This window comes from Rattus norvegicus, chromosome X, assembly GCF_036323735.1.
Source record: "Rattus norvegicus strain BN/NHsdMcwi chromosome X, GRCr8, whole genome shotgun sequence".
In the NCBI taxonomy this organism is placed as follows: Eukaryota; Metazoa; Chordata; class Mammalia; order Rodentia; family Muridae; genus Rattus; species Rattus norvegicus.
In genome coordinates this window covers 6,325,011-6,349,172 of record NC_086039.1, presented here as the reverse complement: position 1 = coordinate 6,349,172, position 24,162 = coordinate 6,325,011, and the positions used below count along the sequence as shown (strand labels likewise).

General features: G+C 38.0%; 1 pseudogene; it reads right to left on the bottom strand.

The window, feature by feature from the left end:
* Positions 1-61: 61 nt before the first annotated feature.
* On the bottom strand, positions 62-23,763 carry Nsa2-ps19 (NSA2 ribosome biogenesis factor, pseudogene 19; annotated as a pseudogene).
* Positions 23,764-24,162: the final 399 nt, after the last annotated feature.

Sequence of the window (24,162 nt, the reverse complement as noted above, 5' to 3'; positions counted from 1 at the left end):
TTCTTCTTGTTGTATCATGGGGAGAAACAGCTGTGAGACTGCAGAGCTAGGGGCAGCAGAATCAGTCACAGCTGCACCAGCAGCCACACTGGGGAGCTTGCCAAACCTTGTTGAGCTGGTCACCATCCGCCTCCACATCCACACCACGTAGAGTCTTCTTGATCTCTTTGATGTTAGAGGAATTGCACCCAAGGATAGTCAGCAGGCAAGAAGCTATGTACTTTGCACAAGAACCTAGGAGAAGTAGGGGCAGAACCCTTCCAGTTGCTGCCTTCACAGAGAGCTGAAAACCAGCCATCAGGAGTGACTACATACCTGAGAGTAGAGGTAAGACCAACTTTTCTGCTCCAAGTGACCTACCTGGTGGACTCAGGACACACAAAGGCAGAAGTCCTCTGGGACTGGGCACTTCTGGTTTCTGGCTGTGGCCGGAACCTCTCTGATCCCAGCCCACAGCTCCTTGCTCCCAAATCCCGTGGGAGAGAGTGCTGAACACCCAGCAGTGGAGGCAATCCTGAGACTGGAGGCAGGACTGACCACTATTTTGGCCCACCTTTGCCCACATCCCTGGTCTGAGATGAAACTGCATAGTGCCTCTGGACACAGGAATATAGGAACAATCAGCTGCAGGAGACCTGGGGTGCAGATATGTGGCCAGATCTGAACAGAACCAGTCTAACAGCTACCTGCACACAAATCCCGTGGCAGCGGGGGAGAGCTAGACCATCAGAGGTGCAGTACTCCTGTGAAACCAGAGGAGACTATTCTCTGCCCACATTACTGACTCAAGAGGAAAATGCCTTGTGCAATCTGCACCCACTGCGCACAGGGACCTAGGAGATGTAGGGGCAGGACCCTTCTAGTTCCTGCCCTCATGAAGAGTTGAAAGCCAGCTTCCAGGAGCGACTACACACCTGAGAGCAGAACACTCGGTTACCAAAACTGGCTGAAAGAAAACAGGAAAACAAGTCTACAGCACTCCTGACACAAAGGCTTCGAAGAGAATGGTTACAAAAGTCTGCTTTGTTGGTGATGGTTTTGCAAGAAAACCACCTAAATATGAAAGGTTCATTAGGCCAATGGGTCTACATTTCAAAAAAGCCCATGTCACACACCCTGAGCTGAAAGCTACCTTTTGCCTGCATATACTCAGTGTGAAAAAGAATCCCTCATCCCCGATATATACAACCCTGGGTGTGATCACCAAAGGTACAGTCATTGAAGCAAGTGTGAGTGAGCTGGGCCTTGTGACACAAGGAGGCAAAGTGATTTGGGGAAAGTATGCTCATGTTACCAACAATCCTGAAAATGATGGTTGCATAAATGCAGTCTTGCTGGTTTGACAGTGATGTCATACAAGTTTTCCACACACTATGGAAGACTGCACAGTGTCAGGAAAACACCATCGCTGTGATCTTTCTGAACTACCAATGTGCCTTACCCAATGTGCAGTCATCAAGAACTATTTATTAAAGTTTAAAGGAAAATAAAACACTGCTCAATTTTACAATTGGAAAAAAAAGATTGAAGGGGAAACCAAGATATTCCATGACAAAACCAAAGTTAAACATTATCTTATTATCTAGGATAATAAATGACAAAGCCTAACACAAGGAGGTAAGCTACACCCTAGAAAAAGCAAGAAAGTGATCTTCTTACAAAAAAAAAAGAAGAAGAAAAGCACACAAACATAATCCCAACCCCAAATACAAAAATAACAGGAAGGAACAATCACTATTCCTTAATATCTCTCAACATCAATGGTATCAGTTCCAAAATAAAAAGACACAGATTAACAGACTGGATATGTAAAGAGGACCCAGCATTTTTTTGCCTACAGGAAACATAACTCAGAGACAAAGACAGACACTACCTCAGAGTAAACGGCTGGAAAATTAATTTCCAATCAAGTGGTCTGAAGAAGCAAGCTGGAGTAGCCATTCTAATATCGAATAAAATCGACTTTCAACCAAAAGTGATCAAAAAAGATAAGGAAGGACACTTCATATTCACCAAAGGAAAAATCCACCAAGATGAACTCTCAATCCTAAATATATATGCTACAAATACAAGGGCACCTACATACATAAAAGAAACCTTACTAAAACTCAAAGAACATATTGCACCTCACACAATAATAGTAGGAGATTTCAATAGCCCACTCTCATCAAGGGACAGATCATGAAAACAGAAATTAAACAGAGACATAGGGAGATTAATAGAAGTTATGGACTGAATGGACTTAACAGATACTTATAGAATATTCCATCCTAAAACAAAACAATAAACTTTCTTGTCACCACCTCGTGGTACCTTCTCCAAAATTGACCATATAATCAGTTCACAGGCCTCAACAGATACAGAAAGATAGAAATAGTCCCATGCATCCTATAAGATCACCAGGGACTAAGGCTTGTCTTCCATAAAAACAATAAGGAAAGAATGCCAACATATACATGGGAATTGAATAATGGTCTACTCAATGATAACTTGGTCAAGGAAAAAAAATAAAGGAAGAAATTAAAGACTTCTTCGAATTTAATGATAATGAAGATACAATATACCCAAACTTATGGCAAAAATGTAAGCTTTGCCAAGAGGAAAACTCGTAGCTCTGAGTGCCTGCAGAAAGAAACAGGAGAGAGCATACATCAGCAGCTTGACAGCACACCTAAAAGCTCTACAATAAAAAGAAGAAAATAAACACAAGAAGATTAGAAGGCAGGAAATAATCAAACTCAGGGCTGAAATCAACCAAATTGAAACAAAAAGGACTATACAAAGAATCTACAGAACCAAATGCTGATCCTTTGAGAAAATAAACATGTTAGATAAAGCCTAAGCCAGACTAACCAGAGGGCACAGAGAAAGTGTCCAAATTAGCAAAATTAGAAATGAAAAGGGAGACATAACAACAGAAAGAGAGGAAATTCAAAAAATTATAGATCCTACTACAAAGGCATATATTCAACAAAACTTGAAAATCTGGAGGAAATGGACAATTTCCTAGACTGATACCAGGAACCAAACTAAAAGTAGGAACAGATAAACCATTTAATCAACTCCATACTTCCTAAGAAATAGAAGCAGTCATTAAAAGTCTCCCAACCCAGAAGGGCCCAGTCCCAGATGAGTTCAGTGCAGAATTCTATCAGACCTTCATAGAAGACCTCATATCAATACTACCCAAACTATTGCACAAAATTGAAATGGATAGAGTGCTATGGAATTCCTACTATAAAGCCACAATTACTCTTATACCTAAACCACACAAAAACCCAATGAAGAAAGAGAACTTAAGTCCAATTTTCCTTATGAATATCGGTACAAAGATACTCAATAAAATTCTTGCAAACCAAATCCAAGAGCACATCAAAACAATCATTCATGATGATCAAGTAGACTTCATTCCAGGGATGCAGGGATGGTTTAATATGTGGAAAACCATCAATATAATACACTATATGAACAAGCTGAAAGATAAGGACCACATGATCATTTCATTAGATGCTGAGAAAGCATTTGACAAAATTCAAAACCCCTTCATGATTAAAAGTCCTGGAAAGAACAGGAATTCACGGCCCATACCTAAACATAGTAAAAGCCATATACAGCAAACCAGTAGCTAATATTGAACTAAATGGAAAGAAACTTGAAGCAATCCCACTAAAATCAGGGACTAGACAAGGCTACCTACTCTCTCCCTACGTGTTCAATATAGTTCTTGAAGTTGTAGTGAGAGCAATCAGAAAACAAAAGGAGACCAAAGGGATACACATTGGAAAGGAAGAAGTCAAAATATCACTATTTGCACACGATATGATTGTATACTTAAGCGATCGCAAAAGTTCCACCAGAGAACTACTAAACCTGATAAACAGCTACAAGAAAGTGGCTAGGTATAAAATTAAGTCAAATAAATCAGTAGCCTTCCTCTATATAAAAGAGAAAAGAGTAGGGAAAGAAATTAAGGGAATGACAACTTTCATAATGGTTCCAAATAATATAAAATAACTCGATGTGATTTTAACCAAGCAAGTGAAAGAACTGTATGATAAGAACTTCAAGCCTCTGAAGAAAGAATTTGAAGAAGACCTTAGAGAGCTAGACAAAACAATTTGCAAATTCATCTGGAATAACAAAAAAACCAGGATAGCTAAAACTATCCTCAACAATAAAAGGACTTCCAGGGGAATCAATATCCCTATATTCAAGCAGTATTACAGAGCAATAGTGATAAAAACTGCATGGTATTGGTACAGAGACAGGCAGATAGACCAGTGCAATAGAATTGAAGACCCAGAAATGAACCCACACATCTATGGTCACTTGATTTTTGACAAAGGTGCCAAAACCATCCAATGGGAAAAAGATAGCATCTTCAGCAAATGGTGCTGGTTCAACTGGAGGTCAGCATGTAGAAGATTTCAGATCGATCCATTCTTAGCACACTGTACAAAGCTTAAGTCCACGTGGATCAAGGACTTCCACATCAAAGCAGATACACTCAAGCTAATAGAAGAAAAAGTGGGGAAGAATCTCGAACACATGGGCACTGGAGAAAATTTCCTGAAGAAAACACTAATGGCTTATGCTCTAAGATCAAGAATCGACAAATTGGGTCTCATGAAACTACAAAGCTTCTGTAAGGCAAAGGACACTGTTGTTAGGACAAAATGGCAAACAACAGATTGGGAAAAGATCTTTCACAATCCTACAATTGATAGAGGCCTTATATCCAAAATATACAAAGAACTCAAAAAGTTAGACTGCAGGGAGACAAATAACCATATTAAAAATGGGATTCAGAGCTAAACAAAGATTCACAGCTGAGGAATGCCAAATAGCTGAGAAGCACTTAAGAAATGTTCAACATCTTTAGTCATAAGGGAAATGCAAATCAAAATAGCCCTAAATTCTACCTCACACCAGTGAGAATGGCTAAGATCAAAAACTCTGGTGACAGCAGATGCTGACAAGGATTTGGAGAAAGAAGCACACTCCTCCAATGTTGTTGGGATTGCAGACTGGTACAACCATTCTGGAAATCAGTCTGGAGTTTCCTCAGAAAATTGGACATTGAACTACCTGAGGACCCAGCTATACCTCTCTTGGGCATATACCCAAAATATGCCCCAACATATAATAAAGACACATGTTCCACTATGTTCATAGCAGCCTTATTTATAATAGCCAGAAGCTGGAAACAACCCAGATGCCCTTCAACTGAATAATGGATACAGAAAATGTGGTACATCTACACAATGGAATATTACTCAGCTATCAAAAACAATGACTTCATGAAATTCATAGACAAATGAATGGAACTGGAAAACCTCATCCTGAGTGAGGTAACCCAATCACAGAAAATCACACTTGGTATGCACTCATTGCTAAGTGGATATTAACCCAAATGCTCAAATTACCCCAGATGCACAGAACATATGAAACTCAAAAAGGATGACCAAAATGCAGATGCTTCATTCCTTCTTTAAAAGGGAAAGAAAAATACCCTTAGGAGGGGATAGGGAGGCAAAGTTTAGAACAGAGGCAGAAGGAACACTCATTCAGAGCCTGCTCCACATGTGGCCCATACATATACAGCTACCAAATTAGATAAGATGGATGAAGCAAAGAAGTGCAGGTTGACAGGAACTGGATGTAGATCTCTCCTGAGAGACACAGCCAGAAGACAGCAAATACATAGGCGAATGCCATCATTAAACCACTGAACTGAGAATGGGACCCCCATTGAAGGAATCTTAGAAAGGACTGAAAAATCTTGAAGGGGCTTAGACCCCATATGAACAACAATGCCAAGCAACCAGAGCTTCCAGGGACTAAGCCACTACCCAAAGACTATACTTGGACTGACCCTGGGCTCCAACCTCATAGGTAGCAAAGAAGAGCCTAGTCAGAGCAACAGTGGAAGGGGAAGCCCTTGGCCTGCCAAGACTGAACCCCCAGTAAATGTGATTGTTGGGGGGAGGTCGGTAATGGGTGGAGGATGGAGAGGGAAACACCATGTAGAAGGGGAGGGGGAATGGTTAGGGGGATGTTGGCCTGGAATCAGGGAAAGGGAATAACAATCCAAATGTAAATAACAAAAACCCAATTTAATAAAGATGGATAAAAATATAAAGAAAGTAATGAATCAGAGAATAAATAGAGAACAAAACAAACCCGAATATGCCTTTTTGAAAAGAAATAAAATTTAGGGACTTCTAAAGAAACAGTAATGAATGAAAAAAGAAACCTGGGAATAAGCACGAGATATTTATCACAGTGAATGTATTAAAAACTACTCTAAAAGATGAACAAATTTTGCCTAGGAAGCGCAAGGCCTTGGGTTCGGTCCCCAGCTCTGAAAAAAAAAAAAAAAAAAGAACCAAAAAAAAAAAAGATGAACAAATTGATAAAAAAAACTGCTGACTTTTATTTAGACACTTTAAAAGCCCACTTTCAACAATGTCAATTAAGAAAAAGTTAGTGTGAATCATGAACTCAATAATAGCCTCAGCCAACATGATTTTATAGAGCATTCCATCAAACAATAGTGGAACACAGATTATTTTCAAATGTTTCCAAATACTCCTAAATTAACTGTATGTGGCCCAAACAAACCTTATCAAATATTTAAAGCTGAATAAAGTTCATGGCATTTTAACCTGACAAAAGTAATGCAGGTAAAAAAGTGTTTGAGTTCATGATTTCATAATATAATCCATCATAACAGGGGAGCCAAGGTAGTAGGAACTTAAAAGTCCTCATCACAGAAGAAGGAAAACTAAATAAAATGTAAATATAAAACAAATAAACAGAGGATGGGAAAATGGCTCAGTGGGTAAGAGTGCTTGCTGTGTAGGCATGAGAACCTGAATTCAAATTTCCATTTAAACAATCAAGCAAAAGGGTTCCAGCCTGAAATACCAAAGCTGTAGGGAACAGAAAAAAGAGGATTATGGGGGTCACCCTCACTCCAGATTCAATAAAAAACCTTGTCTTAAGGGAGTGCGATGATACATGGTAGGCAAGACACAATACAACACATAAACACAAAAACAAATCATAGAGAATCTATAAAATAAAAGCTTTCGTTGAAAGATGGTTTGAATTGACAAAGTTCTAGCATAATTAACAGATATAAAAAAGAGAAGATACAATCACCAGTCATGGGAGCAAAATTGGGCATTCCATACTATCTCAGTTTGGGTTTTATTCCTGTGAAAAGATACCATGGCTGTGGCAACTCTTATTTAAAACAAAAACAAAAAAAAAGCAAAAATAAAAACAAAACAAAACAAAACAAAAAACCAACCCTCCCCCAACATAAACTCTGAAACTGGCTTATAGTTTCAGATGTTTAGTTCACGATCGTCATGGCAGAAGAAAGCATGGCATTGTGCATGTTAGACTTGGTGCTGGTGTAGGAGCCAAGAGTTCTATATTTAGAACAGCAGGCAGCAGGAAGAGAGACTTGAGCATCTGAGACCTCAGAGCCCACCACCACCCTCTAGTGTCACACCTCCTCCAACAAGGTCACACATCTCAATAGTGCCCCCTTCTCTGGGCCTATGGGGGCATTTTATTCAAACCTCCACACATACTATTGGTAAAAGTAACAAGGAAGTATTACAACTATTCTCTGTACATAAAATTAACAATGAGGACTAAAATCTGCAATTAACCAAACCCAAATAATATTAAATAGATTATATGAGTGATCTCATGCCAATTAGGAAAAATAGATTTGACAACTTAAAAGCTTTCCTAGAAAAATATATCTTCACTGAAGAATCAACTTAAGCTTCAAAGAAGAGTTCATAACAGATTCTCTCCCAGAAAATTGAAGACTCATTAACATTTATCCTAGTTTGCTTTTCTGTTGCCATAATAAAACACTGATCAAAGCCAACTGTGGAGGAAAGGGTTTATTTCATCTTGCTAATACCAGGTCATACTCCATCACTGAAAGAATTCAGAGCAGGAACTCAAGGAAGGAACCTGGAATCAGGAACTAAGTAAAGACCATGGAAGAGTACTGCTTATGAGATCATTATACATAGCTCAGTCTGCTTTTTATATCATTTAGGACCATGAACCCAGAGATGAAAGCACTAACATTTGGCTGAACCCTACCACATCAATCATTAGTCAAGAAAAATTTTCCCTTTTCCCAGATGATACTATCTTATGTTAAGGTGATGGGAAAAAACTCAACTGGCACAGGTGCAATAGTGGCACTTATATCTTGAGAGAAGCCAACTGAATGTAATTGGATATATGGATTACTCTATAGGAGAAAATTAATGCATGATAATGTAAATCTAGCCAACAATTCATGGCTGATGAAGTCATGGACCTTATAGAACTTACTACTGTTATTTCCTAAACAAGAAAAGTGCATTCTTAAAACTTATAGTGATAAGTTTATAGTGATGCATACAGGTAGGTGTGACTCAAAAATTCTTATCAAAGAAACTTCTTTTTAAATGAAGCAGGGGCCATTACAGAATACCACAAATCATTGGAATGCAGAGAACAACTGTCTGTGAGGTGCCCAATTTCAGTCAAAGCATCTACAACCCCTAAACCCTGTTCAGAAAACAGTGTAAAAGCCCTAAGACTGGGGCATATCTTGGAAATAGTGTCTTCTATAAACAACAGGGAAGTTATACCTGTGAAACCTCAACAAAATGACTGATTAACAAGAACTATTCAATGGCAATACCAACTACCATTCTAAGGGGAATGTGAGAAATCACTTAGGATCCTACAGCTAGAAGTGCTACAAGCAATTCATGGTTGCTAAGAGAGGAAGAATCAGTTTTCTATTAGTGACAAAGTCCCTGATAGAGATTGGTCCCTTTAGAATCTTTTGTCTGGGGTTCCTCTGTGGTAGTGGATTTCTTGCTGTCAGAGGAAACTATTAGCCCTCAGAGAAGGCTTGTTCTCACATCTGTCATCATTTCGCTTGCCCCCCACCTCTTTTAACTGCATCTATTTTACTAGTATTGTTGAAAATCCCAAAGCAAAACTTCAAAAGTGATTTAGTGCTGGGGTCCCACTGTCTACTTTTGTAGCTCCCTTCTAATGACTAACAGATTGACTGATGAAGTAATCACCCAGCACAATTTGACTCTTTGAAATGTACAAATTGCCCACTTAATCTCACACATACATTTTTAGTGTTTCATCTTTCACAACCCCCTATCGTGACCTGCTTTAACCTCCTGATTTTAGTTTTCTTTTTCCATTTTGGAATAATTCTATACTTTTAGTGCAAAACTATTTTAACATACAAATCCTCTTCATCTTAAAGGACTTTTTTCTCTATATTCTTTCCTCCACAATAATTCAAGTATACTTTCATATCTACATATTATATTTTTTTTCTACTTGCTTTCTGTCTGCCTTATTTTTTTCATTATAAATCTCTGAGTATAGAAGGCAATTCGCTTTCCTTAAAAAATGAAGTGACTTTGAATTTAATGAAAATGAGAGGAAGTATATTTGAAGAACAGAAAACATAGACTTTGTATTTTAAGTATTAGCTGTAAATACAAACATAGGCAAAGCATGTTTCAAGTTCTGGAGATATTTTTATTTGCTCTTATCGATAAATAGAAATTGACTTATTTGTTAAGGATTTATTCAAGTCCTACAAGAGAAACGAATTTTGGCTATTTCTAGGAGAACAGATAAGATAATTTTATATTGTCTGAACAGTATATGAATATAAGGAAGCACACATGTAGACAAAAAGTACATACACATACACAACTATGCATAGCATAGATAAAAACACAGATTCTTTAGCTTTCATTTAGATAGATCATTTATTAGTGTCAGATATACTAATGATCTGATGACTTCTTCCATAGTCCTAATCAGACTTTAATCTTTTATTTTCACTTCCAGTGATATGATTTATAATAGAAACAAGGAAATTTTACACCTCAAATGCATAGATATCTCAGTTAGTAAATTGCTTGCCATGCAAACATGAGGATATGAGTTCAGTTCCCAGACCCCACATAAAAAGTTGGAGTATATGTGTTTGTATCTGTGTACAATGTTCTTATGTGTTCATGTATGTGTAGGTGCATATGTACAAGTATACACATACTTGTGAAGTATCTACTCCTCTGATATTTTGGTTCTGGTATGCAGATCACAACAAAGTGCTTAGTGTCTCTAATCTGCCATCTCTTATTCCTCAAATATCAATTCTGGTATTTCTATGAAAGTGGTTTTTAGATTTGGGGTAAAGCTTCCATTTTCCATGTATGAGTGTGTATAATCCTTTTTTAAAAAAAAAATCAAACACAGCTTCACTTGAGCATAGAGAATTCTCCTAGCAAAGCCCCTTCGGACTCAAAAACGGCAAAACTTTTGTGGATATAACTTGCCACAAAAACTTACTTTTCAAATTTTGCAGTTGTATGAACCAGTTCCTTAACAGCTTTCTTCAGTCTAGCTCATAGAAAAAGGTATAGTTCTAGTTATAATCAGTTATAGTCAGTTCTGTTAGTTTTCAACTATACATCTAATTGGAGATGTCTGTATAAAGAAGTCATTAACCTGCACACTTTGGAAATAAGTTCTAGTGCTTTGATAACGTATTTTCTGTAAATACCATATAAACTGTCCAACTAATTTGTATTGTATCAAACAACCATATGGGTTGTGGAAACATAATATTTGAGAAACAACATAGTTTTACACAAAACGGGAAGATTTTCCAGACAATGTGGAATTTGTGCAAAGGCTGAGAGAAATGCAAAAAGCAACTGACTGACTGAAGGAATGGTAAGGACATCCATTCTGAGGAATTGCAACCTCTATGGCCACCTGATGCAATGTGAATTTATTGGTTTATTGTATCTTCCAATTGGAATGTAGATCTTTGAAGACAGACTGTTTTTCTCTGCTGGTTCCACGGCATTTAAAACGGTACTCAGTGCCTGATTGATATTTCTTCATCCTTGTTGAGAGCTAGATGAATGAATTGTTCCTTTTGCTACAATATGTGATGAAGTGGAAGTGTTTGGTTATGTCATGTGATGCAGACTAACATGTTGTTTTGCTGAGGCAAGACCTGTGGGAGGACACTCAATGTTTGGAGAGAGTGTAAATAGGACTCAATGGACAACAATGCCGCATTTATAGAGCTAGCTTTGCAGCACTTCGTTGGTCTCATAGCTGATTTTTGTTTCACTGAGAGAGGCGCAGCAGAAAACTTCTGGCATCTGGGCTGGTTCTCATCACTCCCACCGACTCTTGCCGATTTGATGGAGGTCTGGCTGTTTTTTCTGGATTGTGCCAACCCTGTTGATTCATGTTTGGTAGTCTGACACTACTGAATTGGACTCCTGGTATTCTGACAAAAGGAGATTGGAATTGGCCCAAGGAACTTCTTCTAAACAGGTCCACACCTCCCTGTCCTATTTACTATTTTTCCACCCCTCTATCTTTAGGTGGTGGGTCGAAGCCTTGGTGAACCTTTAGTAAAAGTAGGTTTAGAAAAATGTAAGCTTACAATGTGACAAATAAATTGTCATTTATATGTACAACTGAAACACTATATATCTTATAATGGCAAAAGAACTGCACTTATAATGTGAAATAAATATTAAAAATGATGTATACTTAATGGTGACATACATATTTAAAATAGTAAAATATACTTACATATATTCATTACAGTTAAATATGTATTTAGTATCATACTGTGCATCAGAATTTTGTATAGCAACCCTTGAGGAATATAAGATACATAATAGGGATTTTATGTTCTAAAAGCATTGAAAATAAATTCATTTTTCATTAATAAAATGATATAAAACCATGTTTATAATTTGCTTTCTATAATAAAGCAGCCATTGAGAATCTAAACTACCGTGAAAAAAATCAGAAACATAGCATCTATAAAACAAAACAAAACAACAAAAAACCAAAAATCCAGAGTGCAAACATATATGCTCGGGGCTATACAGTCTTGGACCAAATCTGTTTCATTTGTTTTTGTATGATTTTAGAAGCCAACCTCTGTGTGTGTGTGTGTGTGTGTGTGTGTGTGTGTGTGTGTGTGTGTGTTCCATGACAAGGAGTGGAAGCAGAGGGAGGAGGAGAAGCTAAAGTGAAGGTTCTCAACCCTTTCACTGGGGTCACCTAAGACCACCAGAAAACACAGATATTTACATTACAATTCATTATTAGTAAAATTCAGTTAAGAAATAGCAACAAAAACAGTCATATGTTTGGGTGTCAACACAGCATGAGAACTGTACTAAAGGGTAACAGCATTAGGAAGTTTGTAAACCATTGTGCTAGAGAACATAGAGGAGGTGCAGCATGGAGGCTGTATGTGACACAACATTTCAAATGCTTACTATGTAACTACAAAAAGATTTAGCTTATCAGTACTATATATCCATAAGTGTTCATTTGCTAGCACTGGTGTAATAAAGTATCATAAACTAGCTGTGTAAACACTGATACTTATCTTACAACTTGAGAAACTGAAGACCTGAGTTAAGGATATGACATTTGGTGGGAAGGGAGGTAGAGACGACCTGGATAAAGGGAAATGTGATTAAATATATTCTATGGGGAAAAATTAAAAAGAATGTCATGAGTATTGGGACTCGCTGAGAGCTATCACAGAAAATTCACCTAGTGACTTTCCCTTACACTATGATGGCATTACTTGGTTTGTGCATCTTGGTACTCATTTTGTACATGGCATTCCTTCTTTGTGTGTGTTTTTTCTAAATTTTCTTTTTATAATCATTCCAGTCATAATGGCTTTGAGACCCACCTTTCTTCACTATGCTCTTCATATTAACTCATTACATCTGTAGCAATCATATTTTCAAATAAATTCATATTCTCAGCTACTGAAAGTTATGACATCAATGTATTAATTGAAGAATGGAACAGAATTCTATTCATAACAATATGTTTCAAATACAAAAATACACACAAAAAAGCATAGCTTATACATATGTGAGTAGTTGATGAGAGTCTGAAATATCATGGAAACATTATAATGTGAATTAGAGATAGAAATAATCCCCAAAGAATAAAGGAGATATAAGAAAATGTAAACTAATTGGACTCCAACAGTCCTTAGCTTTATTTTTATGTAAATGGGTGTATTGTGTAATGTATGTCTGTGCACCACTTTTATGCCCGATGCCTGTGCAAGCCAGAACCTGGTATCAGATTCTCTAGAATTAGAGTTACAGATGATTATAAGCCACCAGGGTGCTAGGAATCATATCTGTATCCACTTGAAGAGCATCCAGTGCTCCTTAACACTGAATCATTTCTCCAGGTCTTTTAACTCTTTTTTAATGAGCTACTAATATAGCAAATCCAATTTTAACTCTTAGTGTCATGGTTACAGAAGTATATTCTCTTTTGTTCTGAACCCTTTCAAATATTTTATATGTCATACCTATGAGTTATCCATTTCTTCTCTAGGGAGAAGCTGTAGTGGGGCTGATACACTATGTCCAACGTTATAAGGAATGTGCCAACCATTAGAATAGATCATTATATTTTATGTTAAAATAAAGAAAAAGAGTTCATTTGTTTTCATTAGACTTGTTATTTCTCTCTCTTACACTGTGTGTTTGTGTGTGGCATGGTGCTCATTAGAGATACAACTAATAGAAGTCAGTTGTCTCTTTCCATTCTGTGGGTTCCAGAGAATGAACTCAGATGGACAGAGATGGTCATGTCTTTGTCCACTGAGGCCTTAGTTCTGCTATATATAAAGCATCTTGCCTACTGTATGATTATACTTGGTAGATTGTGTTGTGTCTGTGATACAATGTGAGGTCTGGGATATTGTAGAAATTATTTAATCTCAATCCAGGGTTTTTACCCTGCCTTTGACACTTTAGTTCCCAGAGAGAAGACACACACATCCTTTGTATTTAGAAGAAACCTTAACACAAGACCTGGGCAGATGCCTACTCTCTGTTATTAGAATCTGTTTTCATTTCAATAACCATGACTTATTACTTACTATGTTTCATTTGGGCTGCTTTTAACTCCAACCAGACAGCCCCCAGGGCCATGTTTTTAGATGCTTGCCTAACCTATGGTGGCTTATTTTTCTTCCTTCTGCATCCTCTTCTCCTCTTGTGGTTCTCCCAAAACCCAAGCTTGGGAAACATAAACCTTACTTATCTCTCTTTTGCTCCACAATGGATACAAAGATTAGAACTATTCCAGTGTGCATTTTCATGCTCACCCCATGGTTTACTTTTTCTTTTTTCTTTTTTTGTCTTTATTAACTTGAGTATTTCTTATTTACATTTCGATTGTTATTCCCTTTCCCTGTTTCCGGGCCAACATCCCCCTGACCCCTTCTCCTCCCCTTCTCTTATGTTTGTTCCCCTCCCCATCCTCACCCCATTACCGCCCTCCCCTCAACAATCATGTTCACTGGGGGTTCAGTCTTGGCAGGACCAAGGGTGTCCCCTTCTACTGGTGCTCTTACTAGGCTATTCATGTTTCCTCCTCCCTTCTGCCCCTCTTTTCTCCATCTTTAAACATTCTTCTGTCTTAAAAGGTTCAGTTCATTAAATCCAGACTTTGTATTTTATTTCTACCCAATACTAACTGTAAAGACTTATACAAATAGAAAACCTGTATATATGTGTAGAAGGTGCAGTGGGAAGCACTCAAAGTCCAGCCAGCTTCATCAGTAGCTAATTACTTGCTCTTATGTAAATTCTTCAACCTTTATCTTCTAAGAAATGAAAAGTCTCTCATCTCTAAATGTCTAGAAAAGTAAAGGTGATGGGTTGAATAGAAGGAGAAACATTACACAATAAATGAACATGGAAAGTTGTCAATTAGACATGTTTTCAATTCTGGGATATATTCAGTAGTTGATGTGACTGCCCTTTTCTCAGATAGGACTCTGCAATTGGTCTGTCCTGGCATTATGTAGATACTTTATACATTAACTTGATTTATCTTTGCATCCGAAATATAACATTCTCCACTTAGCAAAACATTTAAATACCACTTGACTTCTAGGAAATGAAAACAAAGCAACAACAACAAAAACCAATATGGGTGCCAATTATAGTGCTCATCCTTGAGCCTTGAATGTGCTTCTAGCCTGAACTTCACTTGGGAAATGATTGTTCCCTTAACATATATCTACAAGAAACAGTCACACCAAATATTACAAGTTTTTTGGAGAATTTTGTGGAACCACAGGGAAGAATAGGTTGGACAACAAAGGGCATTTGGTGTCAGTGTTCCCAATTGCAACCATGCCTTTTCTGAGTCTGATCTTTAAGTTTCTATCACCTCATTTTATCTTCCTTTCAAGCCTTTTTTCAAATGGGCTTGTCACTTGTTTTTGTATGGAGTAGATTCCTCCTTTAGTGAGAGCTATAGGTCTTGAACATTAAATCTTCCATGTCTGTATCCTTACCCAAGTAATTCCTCAACAAAACTGGATTCTGTCTTTTCTAAAAATCTGTCTTCTAGACACTGAGACTCAACTATATATAGGGATCTCCAGCCCATCAAAGGCTCCACTTGATGTGCTTCTGTTTTGGCTCAAAGATCTTGCTTATATACTAAGCACCAAAGCATTGTCTCCAAAAACTGTGATCCTTCTTGGGCACCAAGATCATGAGCCGATGACAGAATTTTCCTGGACCCAGGCCTCTAATTCCATAAAAAGTCTAATCTCAGAAGGCTGGCTTTTTACTCTTATCTAAACTTGATTGGGAAAATCTACTTATTTTCAAGGAAAAATAGGAAAGTGGGTAAGATTGTACAAGTGTAATTTTCTGAGATGATTAGACACCTCTCCTTTTGAAATGAATAACTAAAAGGAGAGAGGGGCAGAATAATACCAGTACAGGTTTTACTTTCAAAAGTTTGAATAAAATTAGCATAATTTCCCTTTTATTAAGCTACAGCACATAGAAAGCACATTATAGACACTGTAGGTGGAGATGTGGGAGGACACATAGGAGGAGAAATGAGAGAACACCAAGAATACAGCTTAAATAACGAGCAAGTAAGATGAGGCATTGCAGCAAGGATAAGGATGGAAAAGGGAAGTACCCAACTTTGTTCACAGAGAAAGGCACGGAATAAAGAAACTGGAGGAAAACATTTGGCTAAGCTAAGAGATTGGAGTAGCTTGGACTAAGGAAGTTGGTCACAGGTGGAAAAAAAGATAAAGAACACTTTATTTGCCTGGAATTTTTAAAATTATGCTTGGGTTTAAAGGGAGAAAAATGCAATAACATTCCTTATAAAATCTAACTCTGATGACATTAGAAGCTTCATGACTCAAGTGACTTTACCTGCTGAGCCATCCAACAAGCTGAAACAAAGTGATTAAAATTATATTGTAGAACCTTGGAAGGTAGACAAAAAAATCTCCATGTATGACCTCTGTGGAAAGTACTCTGCCCCATGTCACAAAATCCAACTCACTTCACCTTTGCCCCTTTTCACAAGCTTTGCTGTCTTATTTTTCTCATCCACATCCTTGGTGGCTATTAGAGGAGCTTTGATTTCTCAGGGTGTATGGCATTCGATTTTTATCATTGGAAATTTTATCACTCTTGTGTAGACAAGACACAGTGTTCATTATAAAAATAATTAATTTGGTCTCCTTTGGGGCTTGGCTATTGCAGAAGTAGGGCCTTCTGTTAATATATGACCAATGTCTATTTCTAAGCCAGCCAAGTGAGATTTGAGAGGCAATGAAAGTAACACTTGCTCTTAAAGTGAAATCAGACATCCTGCTCAAATATCCTATGTTCCATGCTGGATGTGGTATACATCTTAAGCCACTCAGGACATTATAACATTATATTTTAAACTAGATAGTTTATGAATAACAGAATTGTGTTGCTTACAAATTTGGGGGATGGGAAACACTAAATCAAGACAATAGGAGTTTTGGGGTCTAGTAGGGGTCTGATTGTCAGACTGTGCCTTCTTCATGTTCTCATTTGGCATACAGTGCAATTAAGTTCCCTCTGACCTCTTTTGTAACGACACCAATTCCATTCCTGAGAATTCTGCCCTCATAAAGGAATCCCCTAAGCATCCTACCTCTTAATAATATTTCACAGGGGAATAAAACACCATCATACGAATGGTGGGAGAACAAATATTCAGACCAAAACAATAGCTTAGAAGTTGTAGAGAGCAACTTGCTATATGCAGCAAGTTATACCCTAATTTAGCCTCTCTGGAGGAGATCTGGTTGTGCTTAAAATATCTCGAATGAAATTGTGCTTCTATCAGCCACTTCATCCTTTGAAGCTCTTTTATTCTTCTTATCAGCATACCATTTTCTTCACAGCATTTACTACAGATTAAATCATTGGGTTTGTTTTTGCCAAATTGTATCCAAATTTGACATGCTATCAGGGAAGTCACTATGTTTCATGTGGTTTTTGAAGCCTAATAACTATTTTTTCCATCTTTATTAACTTGGGTATTTCTTATCAACATTTCGATTGTCATTCCCTTTCCTGGTTTCCAGGACAACATCCCCCTAACCCCTGCACCTCCCCTTCCATATAGGTGTTCCCTTCCCCATCCTCCCCCCATTACTGCCCTCCTCCCAACAAGCATATTCACTGGGGGTTCAGTCTTAGCAGGACCAAGAGCATCCCCTTCCACTGGTGCTCTTACTAGACAATTCCTTGCTACCCTATGTGGTTGGAGCCCAGGATCAGTCCATGTCTGGGTAGTGGCTTAGTTCCTGGAAGCTCTGGTAGGTTGGCATTGTTGTTCTCTGATTCCTTCAACAGGATTCCCGTTCTCAATTCAGTGGTTTGCTGCTGGCATTCACCTAAGTATTTGCTGTATTCTGGCTGTGTCTCTCAGGAGACATCCACATCCAGTTCCTGTCAGGCTGCACTTTTTTGCTTCATCCATTTTATCTAGTTTGATGGCTGTATATGTATGGGCCACATGCGGCACAGGCTCAGAATGGGTGTTGCTTCTGCCTCTGTTCTAAACTTTGGCTTCCTGTTCCCTCCCAAGGGTATTCTTGTTCCCATTTTAAAGAAGGAATGAAGCATTCGCATTTTGGTCATCCTTCTTGAGTTTCATGAGATCTATGCATCTGGGGTAATTCAAGCATTTGGGCTAATAGCCACTTATCAATGAGTTCATACCATGTGTGTTTTCCTGTGATTGGGTTACCTCACTCAGGATGATATTTTCCAGTTCCAACCATTTGTCTATGAATTTCATAAAGTCATTGTTTTTGATAGCTGAGTAGTAGTTCATTGTGTAGATGTATCACATTTTCTGCATCCATTTCTCTGTTGAAGGACATCTGGGTTCTTTCCAGCTTCTGGCTATTATAAATAAGGCTGCTATAAACATGGCAGAGAATGTGTCTTTGTTATATGTTGGGGCATCTTTTCGGTATATGCCCAAGAGAGGTATATCTGGGTGCTCAGGTAGTTCAATGTCCAATTTTCTGAGGAACCTCCAGACTGATTTCCAGAATGGTTGTACAAGTCTGCAAACTCATCAACAATCGAGGAGTATTCATCTTTCTCCAAATCCTCATCAGCATCTGCTGTCTCCTGAGTTTTGTTTGTGTGTGTGTGTTTGTGTTTTATTTTAATTTATTTTTTATTAACTTGAATATTTCTAATTTACATTTTGAAAGTTATTCCCTTTCCCGGTTTCTGGGCCAACATCCCCCTAACCCTCCCCCTCCCCTTCTATATGGTTGGTCCCCTCCCCATCCTCCCTTTTTGATCTTAGCCATTCTCACTGGTGTGAGGTGGATGTTTTGATTTCCATTAACCTTATGACTAAAGATGTTGAACATTTCTTTAGGTGTTTCTCAGCCATTCGGTATACCTCAGCTGTGAATTCTTTGTTTAGCTCTGAACCCCACTTTTAATAGGTTTATTTGTCTCCATGCAGTCTACTTTCTTGGGTTCTTTATATTTTGGATATAAGCCCTCTGTCAGTTGGAGGATTGGTAAAGATCTTTTCCCAATCTGTTGGTTGCCGTTTTGTCCTAACAAAAGTGTCCTTTGCCTTACAGAAGCTTTGCAGTTTTATGAGATCCCATTTGTCCATTCTTGATCTTAGAATATAAGCCATTGGTGTTTTGTTCAGAAAATTTTCTCCAGTGCCCATGTGTTTGAAATTCTTCCCCACTTTCTCTTCTATTAGTTTGAGTGTATCTGGTTTGAAATGTAAGTCCTTGATCTACTTGGACTTAAGCATCATACAGGGTAATAAGAATGGATCAATCTGCATTCTTCTACATGTTGAACTCCAGTTGAACCAGCACCATTTGCTGAAAATGCTATCTTTTTTTCCGTTGGATGGTTTTGGCTCCTTTGTCAAAAATCAAGTGACCCATAGGTGTGTGGGTTCATTTCTGGGTCTTCAATTCTATTGCACTGGTCTATCTGTCTGTCTCTGTACCAATAATATGCAGTTTTTTTTTATCACTAATGCTCTGTAATACTGCTTGAGTTCAGGTATAGTGATTCCCCCGGAAGTCCTTTTATTGTTGAGGATAGTCTTAGGTATGCTGGATTTTTTGTTATTCCAGATGAACTTGCAAATTGTTCGGTCTAAATCTTTAAAGAACTGGATTGGAATTTTGATGGGGATTGGATTGAATGAGTAGATCGCTTTTGGTAAAATGGTCATTTTTACTATATTAATCTTGCCAATGCATGAGCATGGGAGATCTTTCCATCTTCTGAGGTCTTCTTCAATTTCTTTCTTCAGAGGCTTGAAATTCTTATCATACAATTCTTTCACTTGCTTGATTAAAGTCACACAAAGGTATTTTATGTTATTTTGTATTATTATGAAGGGTGTCGTTTCCCTAATTTCTTTCTCGGCATGTTTTTCTTTTGTGTAGAGGAAGGCTACTGATTTATTTGAGTTAATTTTATACCCAGGAATTTTGCTGAAGGTTTTTATCAGGTTTAGTAGTTCTCTGGTGGAACTTTTGGGATCACTCAAATATACTATCATATCATCTGCAAAAAATGATATTTTGACTTCTTCCATTCCAATCTGTATTCCCTTGATCTCCTTTTGTTGTCTGATTGCTTTTTCTAGGCTTTCAAGAACTATACTGAATAAGTAGGGAGAGAGTGGGCAGCCTTGTCTAGTCCCTAATTTTAGTGGGATTGCTTCAAGTTTCTCTCCATTTAGTTTAATATTAGCTACTGCTTTGCTTTTTGTGGGTTTTACTATGTTAGGTATGGGCCTTGAAATCCTATTCGTTCCAGGACTTTTATCATGAAAGGGTGTTGAATTTTGTCAAATGCTTTCTCAACATCTAATAAAATGATTGTGTGGTTTTTAATCTTTACTTTTCTTTATATAGTGTATTACGTTGATGGTTTTCCATATATTAAACCATGCGTGTGTGCCTGGGATGAAGCCTACTTGATCATGATGGATGATTGTTTTGTTGTGCTCTTGGATTCGGTTTGCATCAATTTTATTGAGTATTTTTATGTCGATATTCATAAGGGAAATTGGTCTGAAGGTCTCTTTGTTGGGTCTTTGTGTGGTCTAGGTATAAGAGTAATTGTGGCTTCATAGAAGGAATTCGGTAGTGCTCCATCTGTTTCAATTTTGTGGTATAGTTTGCATAGTAGTAGTATGAGGTCTTTTATGAAGGTCTGATAGAATTCTGCACTGAACCTGTCTGGACCTGGGCTCTTTTTGGTTGGGAGACCTTTAAAGACTGCTTCTATTTCTTTAGGAGTTATGGGGTTGTTTATATGGTTTCTCTGTTCCTGATTTAACTTTGGTACCTGGTATCTGTCTAGGAAATTGTCCATTTCCAACAAATTTTCAAGTTTTCTTGAATATAGGCTTTTGTAGTAGGATCAAATGATTTTTGGAATTTCCTCTGATTCTGAATTTATGCCTCCCTTTTCATTTCTGATTTTGTTAATTTGGACACACTCTCTGTGTCCTCTCATTAGTCTGGATAAGGGTTTATTTATCTTGTTGATTTTCTCAAAGAACCAACTTTTGTTTCTGTTGATTCTTTGTATAGTCCTCTTTGTTTCTACTTGGTTGATTTCAGCTCTGAGTTTGATTATTTACTGCCTTCTAGTTCTCCTCTTGGGTGTATTTGCTTCTTTTTGTTCTAGAGCTTTTAGGTGTGCTGTCAAGTTGCTGACATATGCTCTCTCTTGTTTCTTTCTGCAGGCACTCAGAGCTATGAGTTTTCCTCTTAGCACAGCTTTCATTGTGTCCCATAAGTTTGGGTATGTTGTACCTTCATTTTCATTAAATTCTAAGAAGTCTTTAATTTCTTTCTTTATTTCTTCTTTGACCAGGTTATCATTGAGTATAGCATTGTTCAACTTCCATGTATATGTGGGCGTTCTTCCCTTATTGTTATTGAAGACCAGCTTTAGTCTGATAGGACACATGGGATTATTAGTATATTTCTGTATCTGTTGAGGCCTGTTTTATGACTGATTATATGGTCAATTTTGGAGAAAATTCCATGACATGGTGAGAAGAATGTATATCCTTTTGCTTTAGGGTAGAATGTTCTATTAATATGTATTAAGTCCATTTGGTTCATGACTTCTCTCAGTCTGTCTATGTCTCTGTTTAATTTCTGTTTCCATGATCTGTCCATTGATGAGATTGGGGTGTTGAAATCTACTATTATTTTGTTAGGTACAATGTGGGCTTTGAGCTTTTGTATTTTTTCTTTCATGTATGTAGGTTCCCTTGTATTTGGAGCATAGATATTTAAAATTGAGTGTTCATCTTGGTGGATTGTTCCTTTGATGAATATGAAGTGTCCTTCCTTATCTTTTTGATGACTTTGGCTGAAAATCAATTTTATTCGATATTAGAATGGCTATTCCAGCTTGCTTCTTCAGACCATTTGCTTGAAAAGTTGTTTTCCAGCCTTTCACTATGAGGTAGTGTGTGTCTTTTTCTCTGAGGTGTGTTTCATGTAGGCAGCAGAACGCAGGGTCCTCATTGCATAGCCAGTTTGCTAATCTGTGGGGTTTTTTTTTTTTGATCTTCATTTACTTGGGTATTTCTTATTTACATTGGGATTGTTATTGCCTTTCCCTGTTTCAGGGCCAACATCCCCTAACCGCTTCCCCTCCCCTTCTCTGTCTGTGTTCACCTCCCCATTCTCACCCCATTACCACCCTCCCCTCAACAATCATGTTCACTGGGGGTTCAATCTTGGCAGGACCAAGGGTGTCCCATTCTACTTGTGCTCTTACTAGGTTATTCATTGCTACCTTTGAAGTTGGAGCCCAGGGTGAGTCCATGTATAGTGTTTGGGTAGTGGCTTAGTCCCTGGAATCTCAGGTTGGTTGGCATTGTTTTTCATATGGTGTCTCAAGCCCCTTCAAACTCTTTCAGTCCTTTCTAAGATTCGTTATAAGTCTGTCCCATTATCATTTCAGTGGTTTAATGATGGCATTCCCCTGTGTATTTGCTGTATTCTGGCTGTGTCTCCCAGGAGAGATCTACATCAGATACCTGTTGGCCTGCACTTCTTTGCTTCATCCATCTTATCTAGTTTGGTGGTTGTATTTGTATTCCCCACATGTGGGGCAGGCCTTGAATGGGTGTTCCTTCTACCTCTGTTCTAAACTTTATCTCCCTATACCCTCCCAAGGCTATTCTTGTTCCCCTTTTAAAAAAGGAGTGAAGCATTCACATTTTGGTCATCCTTCTTGAGTTTCATGTTTTCTGTGCATCTAGGGTAATTCAAGCCTTTGGGCTAATACCCAATTATCAATGAGTCCGTACCATGTGTGTTTTTCTGTGATTGGGTTCCCTCACTCAGGATGATATTTTCCAATTCCATCCATTTTCCTGTGAAATTCATAAAGTCATTGTTTTTGATAGCTGGGTACTATTCCATTGTGTAGATGTACCACATTTTCTGTATCCATTCCTCTGTTGAAGGGCATCTGGGTTCTTTACAGCTGCTGGCTATTATAAATAAGGCTGCTATGAACATAGTGGACCATGCATCTTTGTTATATGTTGGTGCATCTTTTGGGTATATGCCCAAGAGAGGTATAGTTGGGCACTCAGGTAGTTCAATGTCCAATTTTCTGAGGAACCTCCAGACTGATTTCCAGAATGCTTGTACCAGTCTGCAATCCCACCAACAATGGAGGAGTGTTCCTTTTTCCACATCGTCGCCAGCATTTGCTGTCACCTGAGTTTTTGATCTTAGCCATTCTCACTGGTGTGAGGTAAACGTAGACCCATTGACCTAATGAACCTTTCATATTTAGGTGGTTTTCTTGCAAAACCATCACCAACAAAGCAGACTTTTGTAACCATTCTCTTCAATGCCTTTTTTTTCTTTTTCCTGTTTAGAAACTTTTGATCCTTCTGTTTCTCCTTGGGCACAAACTGTGGGTAGAGGGACCTCCCATTTTTCCTGCCTTTTCTTTCCATTTCTGCTTAATCATGTTGGAAAGTACTTTTGCTCTTGACTGCCCCTCTCTGTCCAGCAGGTAGGCAGGGACTGCTCACTGTGGAGTCTTTTCTTCATCCTTCTGCTGGGTGTTTCCCTTTTCATGCATCTTAATGGTCTTTTTCTTTTGTATTTTCCCTGGCATGGCGCTGTTTATGGTAGAGCTTAGCCTTCAGGCCCGTCCTTGTTTTTGCTTTCTTTCAACGTTTATGGGCCTCCTGACCTTCTTTCTTTCTCTTTTTCTCATGGTAGTCCATGATAGTTTTGCTGGATATAGTAGCCTGGGCTGGCATTTGTCTTTTTATAGGATCTGTATGACATCTGTCCAGGATATTCTTGCTTTCATAGTCTCTGATGAGAAGTCTGGTGTAATTCTGATGGGTCTGCCTTCATATGTTCCTTTAGTTTTTTCCCTTACTGCTTTTAATATTCTTTCTTTGTTTTGTGCATCCAGTGTTTTGACTATTATGTGAAGGGGGAGTTTCTTTTATGGTCCAATCTATTTGGAGTTCTGTAGACTTCTTGTATGTTTATGGTTCTTTAGATTTAGGGAAGTTTTCTTCTATGATCTTGTTGATATTCACTCGTCCTTTGAGCTGGTAGTCTTCACTCTCTTCTATACCTATTATCCTTAGGTTTGATATTCTCACCGTGTC